The following is a 15,194-nucleotide window of genomic DNA, read 5'->3' on the forward strand; positions in this document are numbered from 1 at the left end:
GGAGTACACCCGACCTAGCCAATTACAAAGAGGAGTTGAATGTTGTTATGAGGCTGCAAGGGGCGGGGAAACTCTCTGGTAAGCCTATATTAAGAACACTTGTCAGGCTCAAGGAAGGAAAAATATGTGGACATCCCCAGAAGAAACCTGTCCTAAGATCTGCAGAAAGGCACTCCTCCAGTTCTATACAGAACTTTAATCGGCCCAACTATGGCGGGGGACCAAGCTTGGTTGTTTAACTTTTAGATTCTTTGAAGTAAAACAGCAATACAGGCTAGAACTGGAGCTAGATTGCATTCAACTGCTTCTAGCAAAGAAACTTTTTCTTCAATTTAGACATGGTCTGCTTCCGCTTCGAACATTTACTAACAAGTGGCAGGGCGCCCATACTCTAGATTGTGTAGGGTGTGACCAAGCTGAGGAAACTGAAACTCATGTTCTTTTCTTCTGCCCCGCATATGGGAATGATTCAGAAAAGGGGGTGGTGATGAACAGAGTGTCTGAATTAAGCAGACCACTCTTACCCAGTCCAAAGATCAGGGCTTGATCCATCACCGTTTTTTAGCTCACTGCACCAACCCAGCTCAGAACTTGGCTATATGCAAATTAGTCTGACCCCGGCCCAGTGCATCATGGGAACAGGGCAGACCAAACTACCAAGCCAATTCTTATACTGGGAAGGAAACAAGCTACCGGGGACCGGTTTCTGGCATTTCAGCCGTCTTCGGCCCGGCTTGCTTGAATCCTGATGGTGCAATGAGCTAGGGACTCACATTTGAGTATACCCTTCCACGCTTATGGTGGACAAAAATGATTCAGAAAAGGGGGTGGTGATGAACAGAGTGTCTGAATTAAGCAGACCACTCTTACCCAGTCCAAAGATCAGGGCTTGATCCATCACCGTTTTTTAGCTCACTGCACCATCCCAGCTCAGAACTTGGCTATATGCAAATTAGTCTGACCCTGGCCCAGCGCATCATGGGAACAGGGCAGACCAAACTACCAAGCCAATTCTTATACTGGGAAGGAAACAAGCTACCGGGGACCGGTTTCTGGCATTTCAGCCGTCTTCGGCCCGGCTTGCTTGAATCCTGATGGTGCAATGAGCTAGGGACTCACATCTGAGTATACCCGTCCACGCTTATGGTGGACAAAAATGATTCAGAAAAGGGGGTGGTGATGAACAGAGTGTCTGAATTAAGCAGACCACTCTTACCCAGTCCAAAGATCAGGGCTTGATCCATCACCGTTTTTTAGCTCACTGCACCATCCCAGCTCAGAACTTGGCTATATGCAAGTTAGTCTGACCCTGGCCCAGTGCCTCATGGGAACAGGGCAGACCAAACTACCAAGCCAATTCTTATACTGGGAAGGAGACAAGCTACCGGGGACCGGTTTCTGGCATTTCAGCCGTCTTCGGCCCGGCTTGCTTGAATCCTGATGGTGCAATGAGCTAGGGACTCACATCTGAGTATACCTTTCCACGCTTATGGTGGACAAAAATGATTCAGAAAAGGGGGTGGTGATGAACAGAGTGTCTGAATTAAGCAGACCACTCTTACCCAGTCAAACTACCAAGCCAATTCTTATACTGGGAAGGAAACAAGCTACCGGGGACTGATTTCTGGCATTTCAGCCGTCTTCGGCCCGGCTTGCTTGAATCCTGATGGTGCAATGAGCTAGGGACTCACATCTGAGTATACCCTTCCACGCTTTTGGTGGACAAAAATAATTCAGACACCCTGTTCATCACCACCCCCTTTTCTGAATCGATTTTGGCCCTATAGGTGTGGCAGGGTATACTCAGACATGAGTCCCTTTCTCACTGCACCATCAGGATTCAAGCAAGCCGGGCCGAAGACGGCTGAAATGCCAGAAACCGGTCCCCGGTAGCTTGTCTCCTTTCTGGTGAAGAATTGGCGTGGTAGTTTAGTCTGCCCTGTTCCCATGATGCACTGGGCCAGGGACAGACTGATTTGCATATAGCCAGGTTCTGAGCTGGGATGGTGCAGTGAGATAAATAACGGTGATGACCGCCCTGCTCCTCGCCCTGCTCCTCGCCCTGCTCCTCGCAGAAGAGGTCGCTCCCAACGCTGCTCCCTGCTGCCCATACCGCCAGACTGATAAGTGCTTTTCTGCCTTGCTTGCACAGACTTATTGCATTTAACCTGCACAGAATTATCGCATTTAACCTGCCCACAGATCGTAGCGCTAGACTGCTTTGCCATTTAACCTGCCCACAGATCGTAGCACTAGACTGCTTTGCCTGATTTGGGATTTGCATTCATTTCTATCTGCTCGCGCTCGACGGCGTCGCATTGCTACACTGTAGCTTACTAGTGCCAAGTAACTTTCCGTAGCGCTTGGCTGCCAAGGTGCGCTTGCACTCGAAGTTATTTCTATTGCGGCCATTTTAATCGCACTGGTGTTGTTGTTGTTTAGCCTCCCTGACCTCAGCCCCTCCTCGCTCCCGCCTCCCAGCTGACCCCACCTCCCCCCTCCCTTTCCCACTATCCATATATGACAGATGCACTTGCGTGCAGTGTTAACGCGCAGCGGTCGCGCCCCATTCGCGCCGAAGGTGCGCCAAAGGTAAGCCCGTCTACGCCCGTCCGCGCCTGGACCGCGCCCAGCGCCATTCCCCCTGGTTCCCGCAATGCCCAGCCCACTCGCATCACTTACGATGCCACCATCCTCCTAGCCCTTAACCCCGGCCGCTCCCCCACCTGCGTCCAAGCCGCTCCTGGACACACTCATGGACCCTTCTCTTGCAACTCCTGCAAGTTCGACGGCACCAAAACCAACTCCTCATCCACCAACACCAAACAGAGACCTGACACCAACCACCTAAAATGCATCCTGCTAAACACCCGCTCGGTCCACAGACACGCCATCGACCTCTGGAATCTACTAGACACCATCTCACCGGACGTCGCCTTCCTAACAGAAACATGGATGAACGCCTCTTCGACCCCAGACATCACCATTGCCATCCCGGAAGGATACAAGATCATCCGTAAGGACCGCACCGACCAAACAGGAGGAGGCATCGCTATCGTCCATAAGAACTCCTTCCGCATCTCAACCAGCTCAGACGTCAACCTTTCCAGCGCCGAACACCTCCACTTCCAGATCCACACCGACCCCAAGACCACACTCAGAGGCACCCTCCTCTACAGGCCACCAGGACCCCGTGCACAATTCTGCGAAGACATCACTGACTTTATCACCCCACACGCCCTCCCCTCCGAGGACTACATTCTATTGGGAGACCTCAATTTTCACCTGGAAAAGAGCAATGACAGCAGCGCCACCACCCTTCTGGACAATCTCGCCAACCTCGGACTCAAACAACTTGTCACTACCCCCACCCACATTGCAGGTCACATACTCGACCCTATCTTCACCTCCAGCAAACATGTCTCATTCAGTCACACCACAACTCTCCATTGGACGGACCACAGCTGCGTTCACTTTATCTACAATAAGACCACAATCCACAACCATCCTCAACCCACCCTGCAAAGAAATTGGAACAAAATCACCATCGACCAGATCTCCTCATCGCTTCTTCTAAACCCCCCCGCCCACTCCTCCAACCCCGACCAAGCAGCCATTAACCTCACCCAATGGCTATCCAACAGCGCAGACATCCTAGCACCGTTGAAAAAACGTCAAATAAAACTAGGCAGCAAAAATGCCTCCTGGTTCAACGATGATCTTAAGAAATCTAAGAAACTCTGTCGCTCCCTCGAGAAGGCCTGGAAAAAAGACTCAAACACCAGCACCAGGGACGCCTTCAAAAACGCCACCCGCATACATCACCAACTAATCCGGTCTGCCAAGAAAGCCGCATTCAAAGACCGACTAGACAACAACGCCCACAACAGCAAGGAATTATTCAACATCGTCAAAGAAATTACCAACCCATCAGCCAACTCCAACGACATCACCCCCTCCCAAGCCCTCTGCGACTCCCTAGCTTCCTTCTTCCACAACAAAATCGCAGACATCCACAACAGCTTCGACAACCGACCCGGAGACCAACCCACCCAACCTCCTGCAGGACCTTCACCCCCCTTGAACGTCCTTAACAACTGGAACCCAATCTCCACTGAGGACACCATCCGCCTGATGAACTCCATCCACTCAGGATCCCCAACTGACCCATGCCCTCACCACATCTTCAACAAAGCAGACTCCATTATCGCACCCCATCTCCGAGACGTCATCAACTGCTCCCTCAACTCCGCCACCTTCCTGGAAAGCTGGAAACACGCAGAACTCAGCGCCCTTCTGAAAAAACCCACAGCTGACCCCAACGAACTCAAAAACTACCGCCCCATCTCTCTTCTTCCATTCCCGGCCAAAGTCATCGAGAAAGCTGTCAACAACCAGCTCGCCACCTTCCTCGAAACCAACAAATCCCTCGACTCCTCACAGTCCGGCTTCCGAGCCAAACACAGCACTGAGACCGCACTTATCGCAGCAACAGACGACATTCGAACTCTACTGGACAACGGAGACACAGTCGCCCTCATCCTCCTCGACCTCTCCGCTGCCTTAGACACAGTCTGTCATAGCACCCTTCTACAGCGCCTCAAAAACGTCGGAATCCAAGGAAAAGCACTGGAATGGATCACCTCGTTCCTCACCGGAAGAACCCAGAGAGTCCGCCTCCCACCATTCAAGTCAGAGGCCTCTGAAGTCATCTGCGGCGTGCCTCAAGGATATTCACTCAGCCCCACCCTCTTCAACGTATACATGAGCCCCCTCGCGGCCATCGCACGCCAACACAACCTCAACATCATCTCCTACGCTGATGACACCCAACTGATCCTCTCACTCACCAAAGACCCTAACACCGCCAAAACCAACCTACATGAAGGAATGAAAGAAGTAGCCGAGTGGATGAAGCACAGCCGTCTGAAACTGAACTCAGACAAAACAGAAGTCCTCATCTTAGGCACCTCCCCCTCCGCCTGGGATGACTCTTGGTGGCCAGCTGCCCTAGGAAAAGCACCCATCCCAACTGACCACGCACGGAACCTGGGCGTCATCCTGGACTCCTCTCTCTCGATGACCAGACAAGTCAACGCCGTCTCATCATCTTGCTTCAACATTCTTCGCATGCTCAAAAAACATTTCGCTGGATCCCCACCGAAACTAGAAAAACGGTCACCCACACACTGGTCACGAGCCGCCTAGACTACGGAAACACCCTATACGCCTGTCATGGCTGGATTTTCTGATTAGATGGGATCAGCCCCTAGGGGCCCCTCCAACCCAGCCAGAACGTAATCACATCCCTCCTCAGGACCATCTATCCAGGCACCTGGGTACCTACCTGAGGATGGGGAACTCGCAATATACAAGCTCATATTATTAAAAACACCACTAAATCTATAGGGATACTAAGAATACTCACTGATTACTAAGGATATCCATACCCTACACCACACTTATATTCACATCAGTTGGTCTCGCGGCCACCCCGACCCAGACCGGTCTACCCGAGAGCAGATGTGACACACAATCCGGTGCGTCTACACATGGGCCTGCAGAACCCAATGCTTTCTTTTCCAAACGGTTCGCAATCCGGCAAACCTCCACGCCAGTATCCTCCCTGACGCTCTCACTTATGCAAGCCACAATCCTGTGGGTATCCGCGTTGGTAATCCCCCCCAACGTTCTCACTAACGCCGCATATCAACGACGACCACATTCCTATGAACACCTTCAGTTATATGTTGGGAAGTCTCTCTCCCTATTCACTAAGGGCTTGCTACTACAATATTAGGAGTTAGCCAATTAATATAATGTACCTCTTATTCTTGGCATCATAGGTCCACTCACTCCCTATTTATGTGATCACCACTTACCTGATTGGGATTACTCATCCATTCATATAACTAGTAAACACCTAGGAGATACATTTACCTAGATTGAAAAAGGATACAAGGCGCATTTTAGTTTACTACAAACTGGGGGTTTTATTAGAACAATATTAAAGTACACAGATCTGTAACTGACAAAGACTATAGATAGAACACACCGCTGAAAGAGAAAAGATTAGCAATACAATAGCTTAGGGAATAAGGACAAGATTAAGGGACGAATTCACCTGATTAGTGTGAAGTCTTGTTCTAGCTGTCATCTGGGTTCCTCTCTCGTCTGTGCCTTGGCTCATCTCAGACTCTCTCTCTCTCCTGCACTCTTGGGTACACCTCTGCGCTGATCACTTTGCACTGGACTCCTCTTCCCCACGAACTGTCTCCACCTTCCAGATTCACTCTAATGGTTCCTGCCGCTCTAATGCTTTTCATTCCACTAGCTTGTTCACTCTGTCTCTGCGCCAATGTCCAATTAACTCCCTCTGCTCCCACAGGTTAGTCCACGATCTCTCCTCCGTCTCTTCTAAAAGGCATTACTTCAGACTCCAGCTATTCACACCTCCTCCTGATAAGTAACTGCTTCTGACTGCTTCCTTCAGTTCCAGCTCACTGACTGTCTGTTTGTCTTCTCTCTGTTCCAAGCATGTCCTGTCTCTTCTCCTCTTGCAATTCCACTCCTCCAACTCTACCAACACTCTCTGCTCCTTCAATTCAAGTCAGCTTTCTCTAGCTTGAACCCTCTCTGCTCTGCCAACTCCACTCGACTGCTTGGTTCCGCCACCTCCACACGACTCACTGACTCCGCCTCTGCACTTCACTGATATAGAATGCTGTTTCCTCATGGAAAGTTCCATCCATCAGCCTGCCGCCCACCAGATCTCTGCACCACTTCGCATCAAGGACACACACCCAGCTGGCCAGCCTTTTGTGGTGTCTTCGACACAGAGAATAATACAGCCTACCGATAAGGGCTGGCCCAGACCGGTTCTCTCCAAGTGAAAAACAGCCTTAACTATAAACTTTGCCTTTACCCTGAAAAGCCTCTCAGCTTCATCAAGATGGAGTCCCTCTAGCTCTAGGCCTGTAGGCCTGAAAGGGATGAAATGCCCCTTAGCTCTGCCAGAATACCTACATAAACCATACCAATGTGTCAAATATGTCAAAGCCAATAGGCAATAGACAGGTTAGAGTCAAGAATAAAGGATCTATCATCATATTAAGCAGCTATCCTCTTCTAGGTCTGGAAGAAAGGGCTTAAAAGGGCCAACACAGGCTAAGAATACCTATCCTAGATGTGAGCAAGACTAAGATCTATATCACTGCTAAATAGAGCCAAAAACTCTGCCATAACATTCCACCCTTAGATCCTTATCTTGCGAACATCAATAAACAACAACATCCATATAAACAAACATCAACACAATCTATCAACAAATCAAAAACTAAAAAACTCTCTAAAAAGAATGACAACTTAAGGAAATTCCACCTGAAACTCAATTGTAGGGAATACAAACCTAACAACCAACTGAAAACAAATCAAAGCACCCTTGATTCGAATGCTGAAACATATCTGAGATTGGATCTGATAACAACAGAAACTAACCAAAACATCCTCAAACTAAATGTGCCTCAACTTCTAGTGAAAAAATAACAAAGGGCCTAAATGAGGCCTACCTACTATGGTCAACTTAAGCTAATGATGGCTCATGAAATTTAGTGGTGTAGGGGCTTGTTTGTGGGATGAAAATAACAATGGGCCTAAATGAGGCCTACCTACTATGGTCAACTTAAGGAAACATTTTGGTGAAATATGAGAAGTAAACATGACAAATTGTTCTCAAGTTCTGGGCAAACATCAATACATAATCATACTAAAAGACACACCTCCCAGGACAATCCAAAGTCTAGGGTAACCACCCTTTGATCAATCAAGGTGAAAATGTAATAACAGTAAAAGACAACCCCATTTCTACAAGATAGCTGGTGTATATATATATCACTTAGTTTCTTCACACTGTGGAACACATGTGTGCACCACCATTCAAAAAAAAGTCCTTCATTGGCAAGAACTGTTTTGAAGAAAACAGGAAAACTATAATAGGTGACATGTTTGTGTTTTTTTTTTTTAAAGTGGGGCCTGCTCATAGCGATTGCAAAGAAAAACATGGGAACAATGCAGGCCAAGGAATCATGTAAGAAAATCCTTTCGCTTGGTATATTTTTCATCAAAAAAAAAAAAGAGTCCAATGTCAATTTTGGGACATCAGTGTAGGTCACCACCCAGCATCTTCGGTATCCGGACACTTCCTCCGATGCGGCCATTCACCACCCTTCCGGTCCGGTCTGGATCCATCCTCCAAAAATAATAAACTAACATAAAAAACATGAAAGTAAAAAACTAAAATAATAAAGGAAGTGGGGGGGGGGGGGGGACCCACGCACCAACACCACAACCCAGCAATCCTAGGACGAGAAAACAAGTATCATTAATCTCGCAAAATAAAATTTTTATTTAAAAAGCACCCCGGGTGCCTTTCATTATTGAAAAGAAAATATCCTAATTAATTAAAAACATTCAAAATCTAATTTTTAAGTAAATTTAGAAGGGCCTAACATACCCTAATCCTCTCTGAGACAGCCCTTCCCTTCAGAGCAGGAGCCAGGCTACAGTATGAAGTAATTTGAATCACTGCCAAATGATGATCTCACAGCAGGAGCAGGGGCTGCAAGCCTCCCATTCCCAGATCAGAGAAGCCCGCCTAAGCCTACTGTATCTAACTAACTCCAAGGGCCAAGAGTCTGCAAGAATCCCTTATCAGCAGGCAATGAAGCTGCCCGCGCTGACAGCCAGGAAGAGCGAGTTCACCCCACCCTTACATAAACAAGCCGTCCACGGAACAAAATTGGATTATAGCCAATCATAACAGGACAGGCTGCAGTCGAAGCCTGCAGAGGAAAAAAAAACCCGTCTTCACAAACCAGCTGGTCTGCCAAGGTCGACAAACAAATTCCTTGTAAGCTTGTTCCCAGGCCTGATTGCTCTAACTAACGAAAGCTAGCATTTTAAAAAAAATAAATAATTCTGTTACAATGTACTGCTACTTAAAAGCTCCACTTTCTAAAAAGACTTTTGTCTAACTAATTCAGCTAAAGGCAAGACATTAAAATATGGGCATTGATTTAGTAAGGGGCAACTCAGTTCTGCACACAAGATTATACAGTCTGCATTTAAAAAAAAAACGAATCAACATGGACTATTGGGTTGAACATTTCTCTGCAGATATATCCATCAGGCAGCACGTTTATCGTGCAAGGTATTAAAAATATATGTTATCAGTTGTTGAAAGAGAAATAATTTTAAAACAACATAAAATGCAGACACATTTCACCATTGTATTTTGTTCAACCAGGGGCATCATGTAATTTTGCATTACAATGTAATTTATAGCGCAAACTTTTAAATCTAACCTAATAAAAGGGCCACATTCATATATTAATAAACAGCCATTTATTTTCTAACTGAGTTGGTTAACTTACCAATGCCGGTTTTGCTGCATACAGTCACATTTTAAAAAAGTTCAGTTTGCATTTGGGAAAATAACAATGAGAATACATTTTATATTAAAAGCACACGGTTGCCTTTCACTAATTAAAAGCACATGTTACCATGCACTGTCGGGCAAGATTGATTATTCTCAACCTGTGATCACTACAAAGCATCGGCCAGCACATTCCTTTCTAAATGGAAAACCCTCAAAGAAATAATTAATGAAAACAGCCCGTAGCATGCATTCTAACGGGCCACCTCCTTAACATTTCACTCATTTTAAATTATGCATTCAAAAATAATTCTCCACACGTCTGTGGGTGCATATTAAGAAGCGTATTTAAAAGAGCACAGCTCTCTCCGTGCAAACCCTTATCTCAATCCGACTGGTTGATTTATAACCTAGCGACCCCTAAGAGACAGAAACATGAAGTCATCAGTTCCAAGGCAAACCCACACAAATTCGTAGACGCATTTCAAAAAGAACAGAGCCCTTCGCAAAGCACAAGATGTTACCTTTCCGTCAAGAAGCTGACAAAGCACGTAGGCAGACCTAGGAATCAGTAAAAGTCAAAATCAAACCATCAATCCTTAAAATAATACACTGACTTTTATAGTCAGTTCAGATAACCATGCAAGGTAAAACAGCATGTTTAAAAATAAAGACTGCCATCTCAATTCAAGATATTAACCCTTTGGCAGCTCAAGCACAATCAATTCCCAATGACTGCAGATACATGGGAAAATCATGAGCACATCTCTTCACGTTTACAGATAACACGTACACACATTTTCAAAACGTTATCCCCAAGCACCCGAGAGAGATCCAGCTCTCTCCTGCCTAACGTAATGATAACATGCCCTGTCCAAGCCATGACCACATGGCGCTATTCACAAGCCATATTTACAAGACAAACTTTTCACAAACAATATATCCAAGGCGCAATGCACAAGGAACACAGCAAATCAACATAAGAACATGCACCTCACAAGCCACATTAACATGGCGCTATTCACAAGCCATATTTACAAGACAAGCTTTTCACAAACAATATATTCAAGGCGCAATGCACAAGGAACACAGCAGATCAACATGAGAACATGCACCTCACAAGCTACAATAACATGGCGCTATTCATAAGCCATATTTACAAGGAGCTATATGCAAAGAACTCCACAAATCATATAACAATGAACACATTTCATATTGCACAGCATAAGCAGATGCAGCAAGCAATTTAATGGGCAATTTAAAAGCATTTTTTACACACATTTATACAATTGGACCATTACAAAGATGTAACTGGCTCCCTCATGTAATGCCATCCTTCAACCCTGACAGTTTAAACACCAAGATGAAAACCATTCCTTCCACCCTGAATAAGCCAAATGCCATGATGTAATGCAATCTCCTCACGCTGCAACTGTTCAAGCCCATAGGTCACACAGGCTACATAAACTGCAACATTACGCCAGATGGAACCGGCGTTCAGGGCACTCCCTCACAACACATGGGAAACTCTCTAAGCACATGGCCAGGACACACAGGATAGGTAAGCAGTTCGTGACGCCAGATGTCATGGCTGGATTTTCTGATTAGATGGGATCAGCCCCTAGGGGCCCCTCCAACCCAGCCAGAACGTAATCACATCCCTCCTCAGGACCATCTATCCAGGCACCTGGGTACCTACCTGAGGATGGGGAACTCGCAATATACAAGCTCATATTATTAAAAACACCACTAAATCTATAGGGATACTAAGAATACTCACTGATTACTAAGGATATCCATACCCTACACCACACTTATATTCACATCAGTTGGTCTCGCGGCCACCCCGACCCAGACCGGTCTACCCTAGGGCAGATATGACACACAATCCGGTGCGTCTACACATGGGCCTGCAGAACCCAATGCTCTCTTTTCCAAACGGTTCGCAATCCGGCAAACCTCCACGCCAGTATCCTCCCTGACGCTCTCACTTATGCAAGCCACAATCCTGTGGGTATCCGCGTTGGTAATCCCCCCCAACGTTCTCACTAACGCCGCATATCAACGACGACCACATTCCTATGAACACCTTCAGTTATATGTTGGGAAGTCTCTCTCCCTATTCACTAAGGGCTTGCTACTACAATATTAGGAGTTAGCCAATTAATATAATGTACCTCTTATTCTTAGCCCGTCCTCGCCAAGTTCTCGCCTCTCGCCAGACCCCCTGCCCAAAAAATCGTTTACGACAGTAACACTCTGCGGTCGCTTAACATCGGCCCCAGATGCAACAACATAGAAGGTTGCATTGGTCGTACCTCCCTATACTGCAAGCTTTGTAATCTGGCCATACCGGAACCATGCCTGACAAGCCATAAAGAGATCATAAGGAACGATACCTCACTCACCATCATGCAGCTGAACGTTAGATCGCTGGTTAAACACCATGCAGAGGTAAGAACTCTCCTAATGGACGAGAACCCAGATATAATGTTTCTAAGTGAAACATGGCTCAAAGACGACCTTACTAGCATCCCTAATTTAACAATACCAGACGGGTTCTCTATGACGTGCATCAATAGAGACTCAAGAGGAGGCGGTATTGCTGCCATCTACAGAACCCCCTTTACCTGCTTCTTCCAAAAGGAAAGTATTGCAGACTGCGAATGTGCCCGTTTTAAAATCTCCACGAGCCCCCACTGCACTTTCTCGGGCCTTTTTATCTATAGACCCCCGGGGCCTTCTGCTAAATTCACGGAAGAGGTCATCGATGTTACACATGCCTTGATCACTGGCTCGGCCAATTTCACAATTTTAGGAGATCTTAACCTCCACTTAGACAATGGAACAGACGCTAAAATTAGCAACTTTGTCGCGGACTTAGCCGCCTTGCAACTAACCCAGCTGGTCAAATCTCCCACACATGTAGCAGGACACCTACTTGATCCAGTATTTACTAACATTCCCGAGGCCAAAACGGATGACCCTAAACCTATGGCATGGACGGATCACTCATTAGTAACCCTCTCCATTCCGAATAACTCACCTCTTAAGAAAAAACTACCCACCTCCTGTTTAAAAAGACCCTGGCATAAACTCCGACAAGGTGACCTTGCGGCCAGCCTGGGGCAACCTACCCTGGAGATCACAGACGACATAGAAAAATCTTACGCGTCCTTGCAGGACTGGATCACCAAGGGGCTGGACAATATCATACCAGCCAAGTGGACTAAAGGACGTAGTACTCCTTCCAACCCTTGGTTTGACGATAGCCTGAAAAAAATGAGGAAAGCCTGCAAGAAAATGGAACGGCAATGGAGGAAGGAATATAAGCAGGATGATAAAATCTTATACTTGGCTTCGCTAAAATCTTACCACAAGGCAATTCGGATAGCCCGTGCTGCCTTCTACGCTTCTGAAATAGAATCCAGCCCAAACCCCACGAAAACTATCTTTCAAATTGTGCAAAAAATACAAAACGGAGCCAAACCGGCCTCTCATATCACCTCCACGCAACAATGTGAAGACTTAGCCACCTTCTTCACAGACAAGGTGAAGAAAATCTACAACACCTTCACCCAGGACATCCCAGGAGACGTCGACTCTCCTAACGCCACCTTCGGAGACGCAAGACTCACTTGCCTACCCGCCATCTCCAGCGAAGAACTTACCAAACTCTGTTGGAAGGTGAAGTCGGGTGCACCCACAGACCCAATGAGACCTAGTCACTTTCTAGGAGCCTTGGGATTCTTCCTCCCATCCCTAACCGTGATTCTGAATTTATCATTCGCTACGGCCACAGTACCCATCTGCTGGAAACAGGCCTGGGTAACCCCGATTATAAAAAAACCCTCCCTAGACCCCGCTAAACCAGAGAATTACCGGCCTGTCTCACTGCTACCCTGGGTCGCTAAATTAGCAGAAGCCCACGCGAATAAAATACTCAGTGAGTATATGGCGAAAAATAATATCCTGGACCCCTCCCAACATGGCTTCAGGCCGGGCCATAGTACGGAATCCGCGCTCCTCACCTCCACCGAGAGTCTGCGGGAAATCATGGACACCGGTAAAAGTGCCGCGCTGATACTGCTCGATCTCAGCGCGGCCTTTGACACGGTGTCCCATGCCATTCTGCTAAAACGCCTGAAAGATATAGGAATCGTGGACTCAGCGCTCCAATGGTTTCGGTCATTCCTAACCAGCAGATCATTCAGGGTATCTGCCCCTCCGTTTATCTCCAAACCCCAAGACATAGGACAAGGTGTCCCACAGGGCTCGGCTCTCAGTCCCTCCCTGTTTAATCTATATATGCAACCTTTGGCGGAGGTTGCTAAGAGATGGGGCCTCACAATGGTGTCGTACGCTGACGACACTCAGTTAGTCATCAGCCTTAGTGAGGCCCCCTCCCCGGAGGCCACCAACTTCAGGGATGGACTGTCTGCTGTCGCCAAGTGGATGACAGCAAATTGCCTCCAACTGAACGGTGGCAAAACCGAGGTACTGATAATGGGAAAAAACAGCAACAACTGGAACGAGTCATGGTGGCCTCAGTCCCTGGGCCCAGCACCCCCTCCAAAAAACTTAGTAAAAAATCTAGGGGTATGGCTGGACTCGTCCCTGAGCTTCCAATCGCACACTAAAAAAGTTGCCGCAACCTGCATTGGACTACTGAGAAGCCTATACCCCATCTTAGGCTATTTCGACTCCAAGACACGACAACTCATAGTGCAGTCTACCATCTTATCAAGACTGGACTATGCGAGCGTCCTGTTGCTGGGAGCTAATAAAGCTGAGATAAAAAGATTCCAACGAATCCAGAACTCGGCAGCTAGAGCGATAGTAGGCCTTCCAAGAAGGTGCTCAGTAAGAGCGACTATGTACAGACTTCACTGGCTGCCCATAGAAGCCCGTATACAGTTCAAGGCCCTCTTATTTGCCTTTAAAATCTTAAAGAATGAAGGCCCAGAGCTTCTCCGCCCTCTGATGACCCCCTACAAGTCCAAACGGAACCTCCGGTCTATGGGGCAACATCTAGCTCTGATACCCCAGACGAAATTTTGTCGCATCGGAGGTCGCTCGTTCAAGCTACTGGGGGCCAAGCTGTGGAACTCCCTCCCTCTCCACATCCGCTGCATGGATGATTTGCTAGCTTTCCGAAGAGCGATCAAAACCCATCTATTTCCCGCCCCGTAGGTCCCCCTTTCGCAGCCAGTAGATTGTGTTACGGTTCTAGCGCCGGGACGCCCCGTCGCTGGGGCAGCTGTTGCGCTCTACAAAACAGGTAACATAACATAACATAACATAACATTCTTGGCATCATAGGTCCACTCACTCCCTATTTATGTGATCACCACTTACCTGATTGGGATTACTCATCCATTCATATAACTAGTAAACACCTAGGAGATACATTTACCTAGATTGAACAAGGATACAAGGCGCATTTTAGTTTACTACAAACTGGGGGTTTTATTAGAACAATATTAAAGTACACAGATCTGTAACTGACAAAGACTATAGATAGAACACACCGCTGAAAGAGAAAAGATTAGCAATACAATAGCTTAGGGAATAAGGACAAGATTAAGGGACGAATTCACCTGATTAGTGTGAAGTCTTGTTCTAGCTGTCATCTGGGTTCCTCTCTCGTCTGTGCCTTGGCTCATCTCAGACTCTCTCTCTCTCCTGCACTCTTGGGTACACCTCTGCGCTGATCACTTTGCACTGGACTCCTCTTCCCCACGAACTGTCTCCACCTTCC

The sequence above is a fragment of the Lissotriton vulgaris genome, chromosome 2_1 (assembly GCF_964263255.1).
Source record: "Lissotriton vulgaris chromosome 2_1, aLisVul1.2, whole genome shotgun sequence".
Lineage (NCBI taxonomy): Eukaryota > Metazoa > Chordata > Amphibia > Caudata > Salamandridae > Lissotriton > Lissotriton vulgaris.